The sequence below is a fragment of the Engystomops pustulosus genome, chromosome 1, assembly GCF_040894005.1.
Source record: "Engystomops pustulosus chromosome 1, aEngPut4.maternal, whole genome shotgun sequence".
Taxonomy (NCBI): Eukaryota; Metazoa; Chordata; class Amphibia; order Anura; family Leptodactylidae; genus Engystomops; species Engystomops pustulosus.
Genome location: NC_092411.1, coordinates 143,458,233 through 143,479,916, shown reverse-complemented (window position 1 = coordinate 143,479,916; position 21,684 = coordinate 143,458,233). Strand labels below are relative to the sequence as shown.

The window sequence follows — 21,684 nt, the reverse complement described above, 5'->3', positions numbered from 1 at the left end:
GTGAGTGTGGGGGGGCTATAACTGAGTGCATTGGGACATTAATGTGTGGTGAGGTGCTTACTGGGTGTGTAGGGGGGGGGTCTATTTCTAAGGGCATTATTACATGCTAGGCCACATTACTAAGTGTGAGGGTCACAAGATAGGAGTGTGATGTAAAGTATCTCTCACTACACTGTGTGGGGCCATAGTTGGGGCTTAATTGTAAAATGAGTAAAAAGGGATATATTACAAAGGACTGTTTCACACTATTCTATTATAAGTCTGTGGTCACGGCCGTGACAAGTGCCATGACAAGGACTGATGACTCTGCTACATATCGGGGAAACAAGATCAATATTATCCAGAGAGTTCAACCCCCAACATAGTGATCAGTCCGTGGCACAGGACACCCCAGGACACCCATCATGGCCATGATCACAGAGTAATGTAAAACAGCCCTAAGTGTGAGGACCATAATTGGGACATAGTAAACCAGAATCTAGAGCAGTGATGGCGAACCTTTTAGAGACCGAGTGCCCAAGCTACAACTAAAATCCACTTGTTTACAGTGAAGTGCCAACATGGAATTTTAAGCAGTAACTTATTGCAGCCTGTTCTTCCACATATTTCAATTGTATCAGCCCCTAAGGCCACCAATACAGTTGAAAGAAGGAGGGAAAATTCAGACTATCATTGTAGCTTCTCTCCAGAGGAAGAATGAAGGGTCCAGCAGGATGACCTCCAACAGAAAGATTTGGTGGATTTGTTCCTGTTTGGTGAACTCTGTCCTGGGGTGACAACCTGAGTGCCCACAGAAATGGCTCTGAGTGCCACCTGTGGCACCCGTGCCATAGGTTCGCCACCACTGATCTAGAGTATAATGCTGTGTGAGGGGAGACAATAAAGTGAGACTATATGCATTGGGGCCCGTGCCCCAGATCTTTTGTGACCCTAGCAACGCCCCTGGCTGACAAATATTCCTACATTGATAAACTTATTGGGGCTCATTTCCTAAGGGTCCTGCAGATAGTCCGATGATTTGGGATTTTGGCGCATCGGCGCCGGCTTTCATGCAACACAAATCGGGGGGGGGGGGGGTGACCGTCGGGCGACCCGACTGATTTGGACTCAGGCCCCTTTCACACTTGCATTTTTCATGCACGTTTTCTGCGCGTGCTTTTGACGCGCAGAACTTGCATTGCACTCTGACCCATTGTAAGCAATGGGTCTTTTCAGACTTGCTTTTTTTTTCACGCACGTTTTTTTTAACGCGCGTTTAAATCTCGACATGCTCTACTTTTGCAAGTCACGAGCATGAAAAACGCACCATACAAGTCTATCGAGACGCATCAAAAACGCATTGCACTCTGAGACACTTGCAAGTGCAATGCAAGTGCAATGCGTTTTTCACGCATCAATTGCCATAGAAAAGATACAGCTCAGCCCTGAAATTGCATTGAAATTGCATTGAAAACATGCATGAAAAACTGAGACACTGAACAAACTCTGACTGAAAACTGATTGCACTCTGATGAAAATGTGCGTTTTTCACTGACCAACCCCTGATCGCACCCTGATCAGACTCTGACGTGATCTTCAACGCAAGTGTGGAAGGGGCCTAAGTGCGGGATTTAACTTTGAAATTGCATGCCAAGCACTTACATGCACCGAGAAGAAGATAGCTGTCACGGGTGCTCCCGTGATCCCCGTCTCGGATGGCAGGCGCACCCGTGTACCTGCGTGTGCACCCGGACCACGGCAGAACTTCCCTCCCCTCGCTCCAGCGGTGGTCTCTCTGACTCCCGTGGTCGATAATTGCCACTGGCCTTCTATAAGTTTCTGCCCCTTCCTGTGACCCTTTCCGGATCTTCAAGCCATCCCCTGAAGAGAAAGCTCCCCTGTGTATCCTGCGTTCATGTGTATCCTGCATTCCTGCGTATGCTGCATTCCTTTGAATCCTGCGTTCCGTGTGCCAGTCCGTTGCTCTGTCCCTGATATGTGTGCCAGCTCCTGCGATTCCTGACGTGAGTCCTAGTGTGCCTTCTTGTGCTGTTCTCCTGCTATCTCCCCGTGATACAGTCTGTCTCCTTCATTACTACCTTGGCAGCCACCGCGGGCTATTCGCACCTGTGGAACGACCCAGCGGGTAAGTAAATGTGCCCCATTGTCTTCCCTGTTTATGATATGTTTCCTGTATGTTTATTACAAATTTTAATAAAATACATAAAAATAAAAAATAAATTAATAATAATCTTTATAAAGTGCCCTAAAATTACATAGTGCTTTAAAGATTCAGGGAACATATACAAATGAAATGAGACATTACAGAGTAAGTAAGTCATATGAAACAATAGAAATGAGGGCCCCAATCGAAGTTCTATTTTATGTTTTTCGGTGTTTTGAAGCTGAATTATTTCAAGATTTATTTTTTGCTCCTTCCAAGGGTCACAGCAGTTTTAAACTCATCAGTTTTATAATTAAACCTGCGTATACTAGGAATTACCTAAGTAGATGTTTGGTCTATGTGTCTGTGGGATAAAGAAATTCTATTGTCTTCATTTGGCTTTTGCATAGTAAAGCAGTTAGAAAACTTCAATTTAGGCCAGCTGGCTATATAACATGCTCACAGCTTGTGCGGAGGACAACATTTCAGTTTTGACAGATACAGGGTTGCTGGATGGATTTTAATCTTCATGCCTGTGCTTTGTCCGCTTTTATTATATTTGATGAGGGTATTTATATATATATATATATATTACACACACACATACCTAATATATAAAAGTTGAGGGTATGTATGTCCACTAAAGGAATCTGCACCATCACATTTCCCGACTATTTCCGATCTGTGCTGCATTTAACAGCGGTTTTTGGCACACACAATCAAATTTTGGTGCTGACTTTCATGTGGCCGTCGGATTCGGACTAAGCGCAGGATTTAAAATTCAAATTGTGTTGCAAGACATGCACTTACATACACTAGGAATAAGAAGGTGAACTCCAGCGGACCTCAGTGGGGAAGAGATACATGCAGGAACTCGGCGCACAATCTTAGTGAATCGTGCCGGACTTCATCCTCGTCGGACAATGCACCTCGGGGATTGCGACAGGACTGGGTAGTAAATTTGCCCCATTGTCTGCTGTTGCTGTGGCAGTTAGAAGCTGAGCCGTGATTGGTTGCTATTTGACACAGGTCATTAATATGAGCTGTGATTGGTTACTAAGCATAGACAATAAGTTTAAGACAGATTATGTCTTAGATAATATACATAGGGATACAGAGATAGGGAGAAATTTATCAAAAATGTGAAACTGTTCCAGTTACCCATGGAAACCAATCAGAGAGCAGTTGTAATTTTATAAACAGCTGTGGGAAAAATAAAACTTGAGCTCTGACTGGTTGCCATGGGAAACTACAACAGTTCTTCCAAAGATAGTCATTGACAGAGAGGATCAGAAAAAAAGTCAGTCAGAGACAAAGGGGGACATGTATCATTATTTCTGCTAGTCAATTTGTCTCATTTTTGTGACTTTTGACGTATTTGTGACTTTTTTGCGACTTTTCACTTGCGTTTTTCAAGTACGCCTTGGTCTGCACCTTGTGCAGTGTGCCTTATGTATCTTACTTTCCCAGATGTTCCATGCGACTTTTCACCTGTATATCACTTTTTTGCTTATTTTTGCATCTTTTTAGGCACAAATCTGAACCTGGTCCAGGGCAGGTGCAAAGGAAAGATTTTTTTCATGGACCCTATTTTAACATGTAAATTGGAATTATTCCACATGCTTTAAATGTTTAAAATTTTGCACAGTAATCTGTTTTATGAAAATACTGACATTTTTGCATTTACATTTTTTTTTTAATTTATTGGTTACTTCTAAGGGTGCAGTCACACGTTGCATTTTGATTGCTTTTTGAAACCTATTACAACAGCTGAGGAGAGGTGATTTGCCTAATTACATTACTGTTAACATCGCGTTTACTATGCATTTTGTAAATGCAAATGTTAACAGTAATGTAATTAGGCAAATCCCCTCTCCTCAGCTGTTGTAATAAGTTTCAAAACGCAAGCAACACGCAACGTGTGAAAGCACCCTTAACACCACGTGTGACCGCAGCCTCATATGTTATCATCTCCCTGGGGTGTGACTAGAGTGCCTAAAAGTGCTTGTGTCCTCTCCTGTATATAACCCCTCACATGGCTTGTATCCTCTCCTGTATTTTACCCCTGACGTGGCTTTTGTCCTCTCCTGTATATAACCCCCGCTCACATGGCTTGTGTCCTCTCCTGCATATAACCGCTCACATGACTTGTGCCCATGTGGATTTGAGACATTTGCAAAAAAAGAAGCCAAAATTTTCCGCCTGCAAGGATAGGAAAAACTGAACATGTATCACAGGTAAAAAGACAGGATCATACATAAGGTGCAAAAAAGAGCTGCCAAATGTCTCAAAAATTCACCACAGAGAGACAAAACTATGATACATGTCCCCCAAAGACAGTCAGAGAAAACTATATTCAGAGACATACAGAGATAGTGAGAGATAGACAGAAACAGCCAAATAGAGACAGTCAGAGACAGACACAGATACAGAGACACTCAAAGTGAGAGATAGAGACGAATAAATATTTTTGTTAACACATAGTATTTTGTTATAGATAAGAGAAGTTATTTTAACATTCGTGGTTGATCCAGCTCAAACAGGGTGATGATTATCCTCACCTGGTGCACAGCCCAAAGCTACTACAGGCTGCTACAGCACCTTCAAATGGAAAAAGGATCCGGTACTTCCCATTTAGGTGAAGAAATCCTTTTCTTTATTGGTTAAAATCCGAAATAGCAATCACAAATTCAGGTACATCGTAATGTTAGCGATCGACGCGTTTCGGCTTATAGCCTTAGTCATGATCTAAAATTGTGCGAACAAACCCAGTTTTAAAAAGGCCTCCTCACATAGACCTCATGTCCCATGGGAGGGGAAAAGGTGCAAACCAACATTAACCCTTGGATTGCTGGCATATCATATGTTAAAGAGAGATCACTGATTATACAAATGTGAACATAAGGCTATGGAGAGCATGTCCTAAGACAGACATATGCACACAATTCACTAATGTTCGAAAACATATTATAAACATTATCTGTGTTATCTTCACACAGTGTGCTTCTTTGCAAAGATACAGTGAATATTACACAAGTTTTGTAAACAAGCTAGTCATTATTACAAAGTAGCTATCTCATAATTATTGTTAGTGATTTGTCTACATATCTAATAGAGACATCTATACATGTTACAAAAATGGTAACCACATGGTAGATATTGAAAAAGTGACAGAGCCCCTCCAAGCATATCCCCACAGTGGCCAAAAAATAGATCTGGACCAGTGATAACGAGCCTTTTAGAGACTGAGTGCCCAAACTACAACCAAACCCACTTATTTAAGTGCAAAGTGCCAATATGGCAATGTAAGCAATAACTTGTTGCTATTTGTTTTGTCAGGGCTTTTAATTGTATTAGTGTCCCCAGGAAAGTTGAAAAAAGATTATCATTGTGTGCATATGTCTAATGTCTTAGGGTAAGCTCTCCATAAGCTCATGTTCCCATTTCTATGATTAGTGATTAGAGATGAGCGAGCACTAAAATGCTCGGGTGCTCGTTATTCGAGACGAACTTTTCCAGATGCTCGAGTGCTCGTCTCGAATAACGAGCCCCATTGAAGTCAATGGGAGACCCGAGCATTTTTTTGATAAAACTGAACAGTAAAAGAACAGTGCAAAAAAAAAAAAATCCAGATGTTTGCAGATGTGTCTCCCGCTAAGTTAGAAGATGTGCACGAACATCTGGAATGTGAAGAATAGTGTTATTTCAATGTGTTCTGCACTTAAATGCTCCTGTGTTCACTGTTTTTAATGTTTTAATTCTATTCTTCACATTGCAGGTGCGCGCGTGTCTCCCGATAGGTTCGGAGATATGCGCGCACAGCTGCAAAGTGAAGAATAGTATTAAAACATTAAAAACAGTGAAAACACGAACATTTAAGTGCAGAACACATTGAAAGAACACCATTATTCACATTCCAGATGTTCCGAACATCTCCGAACCTAGCGGGAGACACGCGCGAACACCTGGAAAGTGAAGAATAGTGTTATTTCAATGTGTTCTTACAAGTAAAACATCTGAAAACATGTGTAATATTTTTTTTTTACAATAAAAATACTTTTATTCAATTCATTTTATTAATTTACTGCTCGATCTCGAGCCGGCAAGATACTCGTCTGAGTAACGAGCCGGTCCGAGTATGCTAATACTCGACCGAGCAGTATACTTGGACGAGTATACTCGCTCATCTCTATTAGTGATCTCTTTAAAATACGATATGCCAGCAATTCAAGGGTTAATGTTGGTTTGGCACCTTTTCCCCTGCCACTGGACATGAGATCTATGAAGAGGCCTTTTTAAACCGGGTTTGTTCATACAATTTTAGATTATGACTAAGGCTATATGCTGAAATGCGTCGATCGCTTACAATACAATGTACCGGAATTTGTGATCGCTATGTTGGATCGCTTTGTGAATTAGAAGTGACATATTTCTAAGATTTGATTATTCCCAGTTTTAAAGTATTCTTCTGTTGAATATTGAGGAATGTTTCTTTAAAAATAAGGCTGATAATATGCAGAAATAATCGAAATGGAAATGGTAATTGAATCAAAACCAATCTAACAAAAGGTTTGACAGAACACAGCTTGTAATCCTCTGCCATATAGTATGGCCAATCTGTAGGCTGTGTTCCTGGCAGAGCTGTCAGGATCTCTCCTTGCTGTTGAATGATGTCTTTGTTTCCTGTAATTCATAGCAATGAACAATTATTCTCCAAACTATACAAAATTACATTTGAAAAACAGGAATTCAATGCTATTCAGAGATGACAAGTAGTTTTTTTTTTTATCAGCCCTGATATAAATTTCTCCAAAAACAAGAAATGTAAATGTATACATTTAGACTTCATGATGTCTAAATTCTGGATGTAGTAGTACATCACAGGCGGCAGGGTCTTCCTGGAAAGTGACATACTACTACGCCCTGCTTCTGGAACTAGCTGCTGAAGGGAGCCAGTGCCAGAAGACGCAGGTGTCAGCTGTATATTACACCTGACACCCGCCTTTAAACACGATCAATCGGAGATTCCTACAATCCCAGGTGTTAACCCATTACTCGCTATGATGTAAGGGTCTGACGTGAATCCGATGAGGGGCTGGCTGGCTATATACTGGGGGATTGGCTGGCTATATACTTGAGTCAAAACAAGCAATCTTGCCCTGACTTGTGATGTCCCCTGCCTTCCACAAGCAACAAGAAATCACTTTGCAAAGTTTCCATAATGTCCTTTACTGCAGGTAAATTACAGCTAAAGGCCATGATAGAAACCATATATTTTTTCAGCTATTTTTTGTTTCAGGTCGAACACTGCAGCAGCCTGCAGCCAATCATAGTATCATAGTGCAGTTTGCGCTGTTTTTAGTGAATGTGGGCCAAGGTATCACTAGTTTAGGGCTAGAGTTTTTTAGGTTTGTTTCTTTTTTTATGCAGATTTTGTTGTAGATCTTTGAGCCATACTGAGTGAATTCTGCAGTAAGTGTTTATTTTCTATTACCTATTCTATGTACCCAACTCTCAATCCCAGTATAAAAGCTGCTTCAAACATTAAACCGTTAAAGGAGGTTGTTTTTGAAACTGGAGTGAATTGAAATACCCCTCAAAACTACATTGGTCCCTCAAAAAAAAAAAAAATAGTTTAGTAAATTTTCTTGAAAATTCTGAAATTTGCTGCTAGATTTTCAAACCTTCAAGCATCCTTGACAAAAAATTCACATTTGTGTTCAGAAATTCCCCTCTCCAATATTATATTTTTTTTTCTTTCAGTAACTGACAAATATATACGTCAGTATGGCTTGAAGGCTGTATCAAGAGGACCTAGGTGATGAGCTCCCAGCCCCCTCCATGCTGGACACTAATCACGGCAATTATTATTTTAGGCGCTGTAGTCCATTTAGACCATGGCGGCGTATGGGTGACTCTCTGACACTCCCATGCCTTCCATTCATACTGTCCTCTAAGGGTACGTTCAAACGTTCAGGTTTTCAGATGCCGTTTGTGATCTCCAAACCAGGAGTAGAGGGAAAAAACAGTAGGTGCAGCTTCTCTCAATTCTATGTTCTGACCCATTGTGATCCACCTGCTTTTGGCTTCAAAAACTGCATCTGAAAACCGGAACATTTGAACAGCCTACCAAGGAGCTGAATGGCAAAATTCAAATTAAATCGAATTTCGTTGGTGATTCGCGGATCAATTAGAATTGATATTTAAAAAGTCCTCCTCATCATGCTGTTCACATGTTGACATCATGATCCCAAGATGACACCTAACAATTGATCAATAGCAGTGTGTTATCAGACAGAAGTGGCCTCAGAGAGTCACAGAAAAAAAAAAACAGATAAACTGGAAGAGCTACATTAACCCCTTAAGGGTGCAGCCATTTTGTAGATAAAGGCTCAGCCCCATTTTTTTGTATTCTGACTTCCGTTGCTTTTTATGGTTAGAACTTTTGAATACTGTTACTTATCAAAGCAATTATGAGATTGCTTTTTTCCTCACATGTTTTTAGCGGTAAAAGTTGGCTGATAAGTTTTGCGTTTATTTACAAAAAAAATGATGAATTCTTTGAAAAATTTGCCATTTTTTTATTTGAAATCATTCCGCTTTCAGGCAGATAGATTTACCACCTAAATACCGTATTTACTCATGTATAAGCCGAGTTTTTCAGCACATTTTTTGTGCCTCACCTCGGCTTATACACGAGTCAATGATAAAAATAAATAAATTAATACTCACCCTCCGGTGTCCCCGATGTTCCTCGTGGCTCCCGGCGGCTCCCAATCCCTGTCGCGGCTCCCGGCGGCTTCTTCACTCTTCACTGGCCGGGAGATCGCGCTGGCCGCCGCACACTGTGATGCGACGCTGTCGCCGCGGATGACGTCATCAGCGGCGACAGCGCGGCATCACAGTGTGCGATGGCCAGCGCGATCTCCCGGCCAGTGAAGAGTGAAGAAGCCGCCGGGAACCGCGATGGGGATCGGAAGCCGCCGGGAGCCGCGACGAACAGTTAATTAAGTTTATTTCTTTATCTGTATACTAATAGGGGCTGCTGTATACTACTGAGGGCAGACTGTATACTGATGGGGGCAGGCTGTATACTACTGGGGACAAGCTGTATACTACTGGGGGCTGTGCTGTGTACTACTGGGGGCAGGCTGTATACTACTGGGTGCAGGCTGTATACTGCAAGGGGACAAGCTGTATACTGCAAGGGGACAAGCTGTATACTACTGGGTGCAGGCTGTATACTACGGGGGCAAGCTGTATACTAATGGGGCAAGCTGTATACTACTGGGGACAAGCTGTATACTACTGGGGGCAAGCTGTATACTACTGGGGGCAGGCTGTATACTGCAAGGGGACAAACTGTATACTACTGGGGGCAGGCTGTATACTACTGGGGGGCAGGCTGTATACTACTGGGGGCAAGCTGTATACTACTGGGGGCAAGCTGTATACTACTGGGGGCAAGCTATATACTACTGGGGGCTGGCTGTATACTACATGGGGGCTGGTTGGCTGTATACTATATGGGGGCTGGCTGTATACTACACCCTCGGCTTATACTCGAGTCAATAGGTTTTCCCAGTTTTCGGTGGTAAAATTAGGGGTCTCGGCTTATACTCCGGTCGGCTTATACTCGAGTATATACGGTAAGTTGCTGAATAACATTTCCTATATGTCTACTTTACATTTTCATATTTTTTTAATTGTCTGGATAATTTATTTTGATGTCACGTGGCTACAAAATTGAATACTGATTTTCCGTATTTTCAGAATTGACAGAATTTTGGGATACTGTTTTGAATGAAAGTTTACATATTTAACATAAAAAACCCTAAATAATCAACCCATTTTCAAATCTGCAGTCCTCAAACGATCAGAAACAGCTTTTAGGAAGATTGTTAACCCCTTCAGATCTTCATAGTAATTACATCAAAATGGAGGTGAAATTTACAATGGCCAAATTTTGTCAGTTATTTAGCCCTAAATTTCACACATTTCCAAAAGATAAAAAGAGAAAACTCATCCTACAATTTGTTATGCAATTTCTCCCGAGTACAAAGACCCCCCACATGTGGCTGTTTCTTGTTTTATGGGCACATAGTGTGACACAGAAGGGAAGGAGTGCCCTGCAGCTGCCAGGATTTTATTTTCTTCATGGGCCCCTTTTGTAGGCTATAAAATTTTAGCTTTTTCGTTATTGGGGCCATGTGATGGCATTTTTTTTGCGGGATGAGATGCTTTTTCCAGTTTTACCATTTTTGATCTGATCAGTGGGGGTCTCAGTGCTGAAACACCCACAAAACACGAAAATGAGGGGATCCGATGGGGTGCCACGTAAGTCCGTCGGACTCATTGTTGTTCCTTCAGACTAACAAAGCAGACGTACGCGCATGAACATTAGTCCAGCAGAGGTTGTTTTCGTGATCTGTAGAAAGTATTAACCCCTTAACGCCGAAGCCACTTTTCACCTTCCTGACATGGCCCATTTTTTCAAATCTGCCTATAAATGGTTATAACTTTGAAACGCTTTAACATAGCCAAGTGATTTTAAAATTGTTTTCTCGTGACACATTGTAATTCATGTTAATTGAAAAATTTTGGTTTTATGTTTTCCATTTATTTATGAGAAAATCAGATATTTGGTGAAAATTTGGAAAAATTCATTTTGCGGGAACGCACCTCCGGCCAAGCAGTACTATTACGTCAAATGTCAGGAAGGGGTTAAAAGTGGGTATTGGGTTGCAGTTTAGGGCAGTAATGGTAAACTTTTTAAAGATTTATTGCCCAGGGTACTTTAACCCTAGGGTGTCTGATCACGCCCACCATATACTGTAGTACTTCTGTATTGCAGTATATGGGGATTTTGCAGTGCATCTGTCTGTTACAGATGCTGCCTAGAGACAGGCCTAAGAGTTTTAACATAAACTCCCAGCTGTATTGGTAGCCAATTGTCACGCCCCAAATGACGTCACAGGTCGTGGCGATCGGAATGAAGACGGTACCCTAGCCGGCAGCATTTAAATAGTTAACACCCTCAATGAGCATGAGCCCTCTTCATACACCCCCTACCGCATTAGAATGTTCAGGAACTTACAAAATACAGTAGAGGGGTTAAAGACATGATCGAATGGTAAGCTTTTGTGTCAACAAGATAATGTTTAAGCATTCTCCTTTTGCATGACGGTAAGGAAATCTACAATATAATCCAAATCAAGCATGATAAACCTACTCATAGATCCAGACACAGTGATTGTGTCAATATTCTTATATTTATTATACACGACCTACTTCCTTCTAAATTACATTTTCTGAAACTATGCTCATAAGCTCCTTTGTGCTGTAGTTTCACAGGCTGCTACACTGTACAGGAAGACTTCTACATCCTAATGTGTGCTGAAGCTTCCCATGCTGCAGTGAGATTTCAGAAGGCAGAGGGAGGGGGAACTGCTGAGGGAGCAGTGAGGAGTGTGAGACATGCTGCTCTACAGTTTGACAGCCTATGAAGCTACAGCATGAAGGGACTCAGGTAATGCCCCCCACCAATTGCACTTTTGGTACATTAGCATAGTTTTAAAAGTTGACTTTAGAAGGAAGGAGGCCATGGATAACAAATATAAGAAGGATACCACAGTCACAGTGCCAGGATCTATAGTAAGTGCCCCTGGTTTATCATGGTTGATTTTGTAGATTTGTATATTTCCTTTAAAGGGGTTTTCCTATTTCAGCAAATTAATGTTAATGTTTTTATGATAAAAGGTTATACAATTTTCCAATATACTTTCTGTATCAATTCCTCACAGTTTTCTAGATCTCTGCTTGCTGTCATTCTATAGAAAGTTTCTATTTCCACTTCCAGTGGACAGAAATCTGACCATGGTCACACAGGAGCACAGCTAGTATCATAGAGAGTAATCAGATCTGTGGGCTATAACAAGCTGTGCACCTGGGGCAGACTTCTGTCTGCTAGTAGTAAAAATAGAAAATTTCAATAGAATGACAGCAAGCATAGATCTAGAAAACCGTGAGGCATTGATACAAAAAGTATATTGGAAAACTGTATAACTTTTTATAATACAAACAATAACATTAATTTGCTGGAATGGGAATATCCATTTAAGCTACTGCAATATCACATGTTGGTTTCAGCAAAATACGATAAAATACTGCTACATGAGAGTTGGCAATTATTATTATTGTTATACCTCAAGTGAGATGTTGACAGGTCATTGTTATAATATCACAACAATCTGGACTAAAGGGATATAATACTACCTAGAAACAACATTCTGCTATTTGTATGCAGTACATATAGCATCATATAATGTGTACAAAGCAATATCACCATAATAGGTGTCATTTGAACTATTAAAGGGTCAAAAGTAACCCTACAGAAATAAAGATTAGACATTGTAAAGTCCATAACAAGATGTTATCCTTCCATTTTTTTGTGAACATATCAGTTGTACATTGCCATTTGTAAAGAGGAGGGGTTTGTGATAGGAGCATGATGGAGGGTATAATTAATAATCACTAATACATGACAATGTGTAGAATGGAATACAATACATTGCCCACATTGAGGAAGTAACGCTGGGTTAAGGAGAGTAAAATGTTATAGTTAAGGTAAAAAGCAATTCCGAATATTTTCTTGCAGTTGCAGATAATGTGAATCATGCAGGGAAACACAGCATGTAATACTGAGACTGTATACGTAGTGATGCACTATGATTCATTTGATGAATTTTAATGGTGGTTTGAAATGGAAAAGTATAAATTGTCCTTGTTATGGAGAATATGACATCTATAACTTGCACCAGAGAATCTAGCATTTAAGGCAGGAAAAGGATTATAGGGAATGCATATAATGCAAAGGGAATATTATTTTAGCAATCATTGTATCTTTGATGGAATTATTGTTGTATCGCAAAGTGATATACGGCCGATATATGTCTCCCATACATTGCAATGGGTGCACGCCGTGCACCATATCTTCCTATGGAGAGGGGCGGGGTGAGCTGCACTCTCCCCCAGCACTGCCGTGTGCCCGCCATGCTATGTATTCCAAATTTTATATAGGTTTTTTTTTAATTTGTGTGAAAAGAATTTCAGCATTCTGCCATACTCTGACTAATAACTTATTAATTTTTTTGGCGTCAGGAGCTGTGTAAGATGTCATTTTTGCAGGACTGTACTACCTTTTGATCACATTTTATTTCAATTTTCCGTTACGATGTTCACCACCGTGAATAACTAATAGATTTATGCATTCATAGATTTTTACTATTTTTAGACCACCTAGGGTACTTTAACAGCTGTATTGCAGTATATGGTGGATTTACTCATGATCAGATATACTGTAATGTGCCACCGGAACATAGTTACAGATCTTCAGAAATTAAATGACTGGGAGTCTTGTAGGGACTCCAAGCTGTCACAGCAACAGTTGGTCTCTCTCCAATGACATCACAGGGAGCGACGATCACAGCCAAGATGGTTGTTACAAGACTGCGTTACAACCCTTATAAAGAAGAAGTAGTTCTGTAAGTGATTGAGAACAGAAAAATTGTCTGTGGTATTCTTTTTGTCTGTAATGTCTACAACCCACAGAAGTTGCTGAGGTAATGCAGCTGATGCAGGATGGCACATCAATGCAAGCTGTGGCAAGAAAGTTAGCTGTGTCTATCAACAGTATCCAGAGCATAGAGCAGATACCAAGAGACAGGCTTGTACAACCCAGCGTTAGGACCAATACCTTCACCAGGGCTCTGAGAAGTCCCAGAGCCCTGCAAAATAACCAAGCACATTTGGGACATCATGGGGGTCATTTACTAAGGGCCCGATTCGCGTTTTCCCAACGTGTTACCCGAATATTTCCGTGCATCGGCGCTGGCATGCACGCGACGGAAATCGGGGGGCCTGGCCGAACAAAAACCCGACAGATTCGGAAAAACCGCCACATTTAAAAAAAAAAAAAATCTGTCGCAGAGCTTGCACTTACCTTCACTCAGCCCAACTCGGTGAGCTCCAGCGCATTCCAATGCTTTTCAGCGCAGCAGCGCCACCTGGTGGACAGCGGAGGAACTACCTTAATGAATCCCAGCCGGACCCAAATCCAGCACAGAGAACGCGCAGCTGGATCGCGAATGGAACGGGTAAGTAAATCTGCCCCCATGTCTTATTCCTTCCAGAAAATGACTAGTGCTTTACCCGATGAGGACCAGCCCATAAAAATAAATGGCATGGGTGTATGGAGAGCACTAGAGATGGGCGAATTTGTTAAAATTCGTTTCGGCCCGATTCCCTGAATTTTTCGAAAAAAATTGATTCGACCCGAATCAAATTAAAACGGATCACGTTAAAAACAGGCATTTCCTGGCTGCAGAGAGCCGACCTGAGGGCCAAGATCCCACTATAACATCAAAGAGTGCACTATTTTTACACTGACATCAGATGATTCCATATATTACGACAGAACCTGATCTGTTAAACGCGGATACATGTGGAAAGCCCCCCAAAAGAGTGGAGAGGATGTCGGCAGTAATTTTGCATTGACGTCACTGATCATTTTGCCCCTCTTTTCACGCGTCAGTGTCCTCTTTCAATCGGTCAATAATCCATCAGTGTTGCTAAAGCCAAAAACAAACAGGAATTGATCCAGAATATAGATGAGCAGCAAATGGGATACTTGCATGTCCTCTGTATTCTGCATCCACTCCTGCTTTTGGCTATCAATCCTGAAGCTTTTCATCCTTCTGACAGATGAAATGAAGGGGAAAACCAAACATAGTGGCAACGTCATAGAGTGATGGAGGGTGAAAACAGCATTATGGAAATCACAGAGTGTTCCAGGGTGTCAGCGGTCAGTTGGCAGCAGCATGAGTAGGCTGCAGAATGGCACAATGACAAATTATGGAGGTGGCGGAAACATGGTAGGCCACAAAGTGGCACAATGATAAGAGTGTGGAGGTGGTGGCAGCAGCAGAAGCCCACAGGTGACAGCAACATGGTGGTAGCAACAGGGATAGCCACAGAGTGGCACAATGATTTAGTGTGGAGGTGGCATCAGCAGCAGGATCCCACAGGTGGCAGCAACATGGTGGCAGTAACAGGGAAAGCCACAGAGTGGCACAATTATATAGTGTGGAGGTGGCATCAGCAGCAGCAGCAACAGTAGGCCACAAAGTGGCACAATGATAAGAGTGTGGAGATGGCGACAGAAGAAGCAGCAGCAGGAGTCCACAGGTGTCAGCAACATGGTGGCAGCAACAGGGAAAGCCACAGAGTGGCACAATGATATAGTGTGAAGGTGGCATCAGAAGCAGCAGGAGCCCGCAGAGTGGCACAATCATATAGTGTGAAGGTGGCATCAGTAGCAGCAGCAGCAGGAGTAGCACAATGATATAGTGTGAAGGTGGCATCAGAAGCAGCAGCAGGAGCCCGCAGAGTGGCACAATGATATAGTGTGAAGGTGGCATCAGAAGCAGCAGGAGCCTGAAGAGTGGCACAATGATATAGTGTGAAGGTGGCATCAGGAGCAGCATGTGCCTGCAGAGTGGCATAATGATATAGCGTGAAGGTGGCATCAGAAGCAGCAGGAGCCTGCAGAGTGGCACAATGATATAGTGCATCGGTGGCATCAGTAGCAGCAGCAGCAGGAGCCCGCAGAGTGGCACAATGATATAGTGTGAAGGTGGCACCAGTAGCAGCAGCAGGAGGAGCCCACAGAGTGGCACAATGATATAGTGTGTTGGTGGCATCAGAAGCAGCAGGAGCCCGCAGAGTGGCACAATGATATAGTGTGAAGGTGGCATCAGAAGCAGCAAGAGCGGCAGAGTGGCACAATGATATAGTGTGTTGGTGGCATCAGAAACAGCAGGAGCCCGCAGAGTGGCACAATCATATAGTGTGAAGGTGGCATCAGAAGCAGCAGCAGCAGGAGCCCGCAGAGTGGCACAATCATATAGTGTGTTGGTGGCATCAGTAGCAGCATCAGCAGCAGGAGCCTGCAGAGTGGCAGAATGATATAGTGTGTTGGTGGCATCAGAAGCAGCAGGAGCCCGCAGAGTGGCACAATCATATAGTGTGAATGTGGCATCAGAAGCAGCAGCAGCAGGAGCCCGCAGAGTGGCACAATCATATAGTGTGTTGGTGGCATCAGTAGCAGCATCAGCAGCAGGAGCCCGCAGAGTGGCAGAATGATATAGTGTGAAGGTGGCATCAGAAGCAGAAGCAGGAGCCTGCAGAGTTGCACAATCATATAGTGTGAAGGCGGCATCAGAAGCAGCAGCAGCAGGAGCCCGCAGAGTGGCACAATGATATAGTGTGAAGGCGGCACCAGAAGCAGCAGCAGAAGCCCGCAGAGTGGCACAATGATATAGTGTGAAGGTGGCATCAGAAGCAGCAGCAGCAGGAGCCGGCAGAGTGGCACAATGATATAGTGTGAAGGCGGCATCAGAAGCAGCAGCAGGAGTCTGCAGAGTGGCACAATGATATAGTGTGAAGGCGGCATCAGAAGCCGCAGCAGGTGCCTGCAGAGTGGCACAATGATATAGTGTGAAGGCAGTATCAGAAGCAGCAGCAGCAGTAGGAGCCCGCAGAGTGGCACAATAATGTAGTGTGAACGCGGCATCAGAAGCAGCAGCAGCAGGAGCCCGCAGAGTGGCACAATGATATAGTGTGAAGGTGGCACCAGAAGCAGCAGCAGAAGCCCGCAGAGTGGCACAATGATATAGTGTGAAGGTGGCATCAGAAGCAGCAGCAGCAGGAGCCGGCAGAGTGGCACAATGATATAGTGTGAAGGCGGCATCAGAAGCAGCAGCAGGAGTCTGCAGAGTGGCACAATGATATAGTGTGAAGGCGGCATCAGAAGCCGCAGCAGGTGCCCGCAGAGTGGCACAATGATATAGTGTGAAGGCAGTATCAGAAGCAGCAGCAGCAGTAGGAGCCCGCAGAGTGGCACAATAATGTAGTGTGAACGCGGCATCAGAAGCAGCAGCAGGAGCCCGCAGAGTGGCACAATGATGTAGTGTGAACGCGGCATCAGAAGCAGCAGCAGGTGCCCGCAGTAGCAGCATCAGCAGCAGGAGCCTGCAGAGTGGCAGAATGATATAGTGTGTTGGTGGCATCAGAAGCAGCAGGAGCCCGCAGAGTAGCACAATCATATAGTGTGAAGGTGGCATCGGAAGCAGCAGCAGCAGGAGCCCGCAGAGTGGCACAATCATATAGTGTGAAGGTGGTATCAGAAGCAGCAGCAGCAGTAGGAGCCCGCAGAGTGGCACAATGATATAGTGTGAACGCGGCATCAGAAGCAGCAGGAGCCTGCAGAGTGGCACAATCATATAGTGTGAAGGCAGCATCAGAAGCAGCAGCAGCAGGAGCCCGCAGAGTGGCACAATGATATAGTGTGAAGGTGGCATCAGAAGCAGCAGGAGCATGCAGAGTGGCGCCATGATATAGTGTGGAGGTGGCGGACAATTCCAGTCCCTGGTAAAGATGGTAGGAGGCAGATGGTGCAACTAGCAGCAGATGTGTGGCATCAGGTGGGTGGCAGCATCAGAATAGTAGCTGAGGCAGGTAGTTAGAGCCCTGACTCATTTCTCAACGTTTGGAGGAGGCGTCATGGCTGATCTAATCTGATGCATTAGGCATTGGTGAGTTGAAATCCTGGCCGATCCAAGCCTGATTCATTTTGACAAAGGTAAGTCTCTCCACATTACGACAAGCGGGTTCTCCTGGGGGTAACGATGGCCCCCGCCGCACTGAACACCCGCTCTGATGCCACACTACTGGCCGGGCAGGACAGCTTCTCTACTGCAAACTCTGCAAGTTGCGGCCTCGCATCAAGTTTGGCTGCCCTGGGGTCCTCTACCTTAGGTGGTAAAGTGCTGTCCAAGTAGGCCACCACCTGCTGGTGCAGGGTCTGCTTTATGTCCTGCTGCTGCTGGTGGTGGCTACCCTCCTCACTAGGCGGATTGAAGGAAATTACTCATTAAGGAATCCAGACTTAAGCGACTGTTGATGGAACTGCTACTGCTCCTACCCCCCAGCTCCCCACAGCAGCCATGGTAGTAGTACGTGAGCAATGACTGCCAGGAATCCCCCGGTCAGACCAATGACTGCCAGGAATCCCCCGGTCAGAGTATGGACAATGGCGCACATAGGCAGCGGCCAACTGTGTGCTCAGTATTTCTCTATAGTATGCCAGTTGTTCCTTCCTCTCAGCAGCAGGAAAAAAGTCACCCATTTTGGACCGGTAGCGAGGGTCCAAGAGGGTGGAGAGCCAAAAGTCATCCCTATGCCGGATGTTGACTATTTGGCTGTCACTAGTTAGGCAAAGCAGCATGCTGCGGGCCATCTGCGCAAGTGACTCTGAGGGACACCCGGCCTCCACATCCACAGTATACTGCCACGGTGCTTCTGGGTCATCTGTCTCGTCTTCTACCTCCTCCAGATGCTCCTGCTCCTCCTCTCCTGTCACCTGAGTAGAAAAACCACAAATTGCACCAGACTCTGCTTGTGCTCCAATGTCCTCCTCCTCCAGTTCGGCCCCCATGTGGCCATGAGATGTAGTCTCCACTTCTCCAGTGCCCTGACCAGACAGATTTTGCAGCATGAGTTCCAGGACATGAAGCAGTGGAATGACGTTATTTATCCCGCAGTCCTGGCGACTGACAAATAACGTGGCCTCTTCAAAAGGCCTGAGCAAACCGCAGGTGTCATGCATGAGCTGCCAGTGGCTGACACAGGGGAGTACTACGGTCCGCTTGCATCATCAAAAAATCATTAATGGCTTTTCTCTGTTCATACAGGCGGTCTAACATATGGAAGCTGGAATTCCAATGGGTGGAATCATCGCATATCAGACTATGTTGGGGTAGGCCGTTCTGGCTCTGCAACTCGAGGAGGGTGTGCTTGGCTTTGTAAGAATGGCTGAAGTGCGTGCACAGTGACCTGGCCATTTTTAGAATGTCTTGCAGATGGGTGTAAGACTTCAGGAACTTGTTGACTACCAGATTGAACACGTGCACCATGCAGGGCGCATGGACCATCCCTCCTCGGTGCAGGGCGGACACCATGTTCCTCCCATTGTCTGTCACCATGGTTCCGATTTTTCGTTGTTGTGGAGAAAGCCACGCATTGATGTCTTCTTGCATGACGCGGAGCAGTTCCTTCCCTGTGTGAATTCGTTCGTCCAGGCAAACCATGTGTAGAACTGCATGACACAGCTGTGCCCTGCACATGTGGTATTATGGAGCAGCACTTGTGGAGGGTGAGGTGGTGGTGGAGAAGGAGAAGGCGGACACTGGTACAGTTTGACAACATGGAGGAGAAAGCGACGTCTCTTGTGGAAGTTGATGGTGTGGCTGGGCGGGAAGCACATTCACCCAGTGGGCCGTAAAGGACATATACTGACCCTGACCATAATTACAGCTCCACACATCCGCGCTGCCGTGCACCTTGGAAGAAACTGATAAGCTCAAGGACTGGCCCACCTTCTGTTGTACATATTGGTGAAGGGCTGGCACAACCTTTTTGAAAAAAACATTGCGGCTTGGAACTCTCCACCTCGGTTCGGCACAAGCCATTAGTTCTCTGAAGGGTGGCTGGACGCATAGAGTTGTCTTTTTGTAATCGCCTCGCTCAACGACTGCCGGCGTAGCGAGGAGCAGGAGCATCTGGACCGGGAGATGATGTCAAAGACAAACCTTCGGCAGAGGTGCTGGAGCCTTGACTTGCTGAAACAGCATGTGTGCCACTAGGTGCTGCTGCTGTTGCTGCGCCTGCAGGAGGGACCGCATCTGACACCTGTTTCTCCCAGGCCATTGGTTGGTGACGCTGCATATGTTGGCGCAGGGCCGTGGTGCCAAGGTTAACTCCCTGGCCACGCCTCACTTTCTGCCTGCAGATAAGACATATACCCACGTGTCTTTACAAAAAACTGCCACACCGCTGAGGTGGTAATTTTACCGCCAACACTCTGCACTGAGCGACTACTACCGCCGCTGCCTCGCTGAGCCCCTGTGCCACTGCTTATTTGGGCCTGCGAATCGGGATTTGTACCCCGCGGACGTTTGGCTCCCGTCCTCTCACTGCTGCCACCCTGCTGACACACAGCCACAGTAGCGACTTGCTGCTTGCTCCACGAGCTGACACTCTCTTTGCCCGACGATGATGAATCCCCTGCTACACCCGGCTCCCAAGTGTGATCGGCTACATCATCGTCAATTTGCATTTCCCAGTCACTGCTACTCTCCTCACCGGTGTCAGTATGCACAGCCTGCCTACAGCAGGAAGCAGCAGAAGTCTGCCCCACCTCTTCACTGCAAAGCAGCTGCTGACTGTCCTCAAACACTTCGTCCTCGCTGAATAGTGGCGGTGAGCCCAGACCACCTAGTAGCTCTCTGGCTGCAGGAAAGGAACAGGACAGAGCCTGGTTGAGGACAGGTGAGGGCCGCTGACCTGCTCCTGGGCCATGCCGACTAATTGTGGTATCAGAGGAACCCACAGACTCTTGGCTGGGGTTGTCAGATGTTATATTTGAGGAATTGGATGACCTAGTCAACCATTCAACAACCTTTGGGTTGTTGATCAACACACTGCCACTAGATGACAACGGCAGTTCTGGCCTCACAGAGTCACCCCTGCTGCGACATCCCCTTACTGTGCTGCCACCTCTGCCTGCTCCACCCGCCACCTTTCTGTCTGACATAGTGGTTTATAAACTACTTGGATTTGACACGTAAATCTTGCTGTAAACAAGAGCCCCCAAAAAGTATTGCAATGTGCGTTATACAGATACCCCACAACTGACAGTGTAATTTCAGCGAAAATCACTGTATGAACTATGTGGATTTCACACGTAAATATGTCTGTAAACTAGAGCCACAATAAGGTATAGCAATGTGCGTTATACAGATACCCCACAACTGACAGTGTAATTTCAGCGAAAATCACTGTATGAACTATGTGGATTTCACACGTAAATATGTCTGTAAACTAGAGCCACAATAAGGTATAGCAATGTGCGTTATACAGATACCCCACAACTGACAGTGTAATTTCAGCGAAAATCACTGTATAAACTATGTGGATTTCACACGTAAATATGTCTGTAAACTAGAGCCACAATAAGGTATAGCAATGTGCGTTATACAGATACCCCACAACTGACAGTGTAATTTCAGCGAAAATCACTGTATAAACTATGGGGATTTCACACGTAAATATGGCTGTAAACTAGAGCCACAATAAGGTATGGCAATGTGCGTTATACAGATACCCCACAACTGACAGTGTAATTTCAGCGAAAATCACTGTATAAACTCTGTGTATTTCATACGTAAATATGGCTGTAAACTAGAGCCCCCAAAAGGTATGGCAATGTGGGTTATACAGATACCCCACAACTAACAGCTCACTACTGCAGAATCATGAATGAACAGATTTCTTCCTATTCGATTTTGTCACTAAATAGAACTGCTATTTGGGGTATACAGATCCCCCTTAAAGAACAACCAGGGATTGGTCTACCAATCGCT

The 21,684-nt window shown here is 44.5% G+C and overlaps 1 long non-coding RNA gene across 2 annotated transcripts in view; it reads right to left on the bottom strand.

Annotated features, from left to right (window-relative positions):
- Window positions 1-6,730: 6,730 nt before the first annotated feature.
- LOC140089861 (uncharacterized) overlaps window positions 6,731-21,684 on the bottom strand; it is a 75,589-nt gene continuing 60,635 nt past the window's right edge. For both annotated transcript variants that reach the window (XR_011850063.1, XR_011850064.1), the window contains exon 4: window positions 6,731-6,826. This is a non-coding gene — a long non-coding RNA (uncharacterized lncRNA). The remainder of the gene's footprint in view (window positions 6,827-21,684) is intronic.